Here is a 541-nt window from a genome sequence, read left to right as displayed (position 1 = left end):
GAGAAGTGCTGCAAAGCCGGGGCGCTCTGTGGTATGTTGGGAATAATCTCAGTTGTTCTTTCCACAGTTTAACCTTTCCCACACGCTATTTTTTGGCACCACCAAGTGGCCAGGTTGCACTGCTACCGCTCCAAATCCAGCAGTGCTGCTGTGCAGAGCCAGCCTGTACAACCACACACCTCTATTCGCTGCTGCTTTCTGCTTAAACATCCATGGGAGAGGGGAGGCATTTCTCAAAAGCGTTGTACGTCAATGGGCAGGGATCATATTGCTTGTGTTAGTTCATACGTCTTCACTTACCCATCCTGCTTCGTCATTTAACACCCATGTATACTACTGCGAGCACTAGTTTAACTTTTACTATGGTCACATACTACAGACTGATGTCATCTACCTGGACTTGTGCAAAGCCCTCGATACCATCCCACACGGCATCCTTGTCTCTAAACCGGAGTTTAGAGAACTCCCCTGCTGTTCTGCAACCAGCTGTGGAGCCCTCAGCATAAGAAAGATATGAATTGGTTGGGGCGAGTCAAGAGGG

The 541-nt window shown here is 48.8% G+C and overlaps 1 protein-coding gene across 2 annotated transcripts in view; it reads right to left on the bottom strand.

Moving 5' to 3' along the window:
• RBBP5 (retinoblastoma binding protein 5) overlaps nt 1-541 on the bottom strand; it is a 10,646-nt gene that overhangs the window by 5,903 nt on the left and 4,202 nt on the right. The window lies entirely within an intron of this gene.

This window comes from Eurypyga helias, unplaced genomic scaffold, assembly GCF_000690775.1.
Source record: "Eurypyga helias isolate BGI_N326 unplaced genomic scaffold, ASM69077v1 scaffold12378, whole genome shotgun sequence".
Classification (NCBI taxonomy): Eukaryota; Metazoa; Chordata; class Aves; order Eurypygiformes; family Eurypygidae; genus Eurypyga; species Eurypyga helias.
Note: the sequence above shows the minus strand (reverse complement) of the source record. Positions and strands in the feature narration are given on the sequence as shown.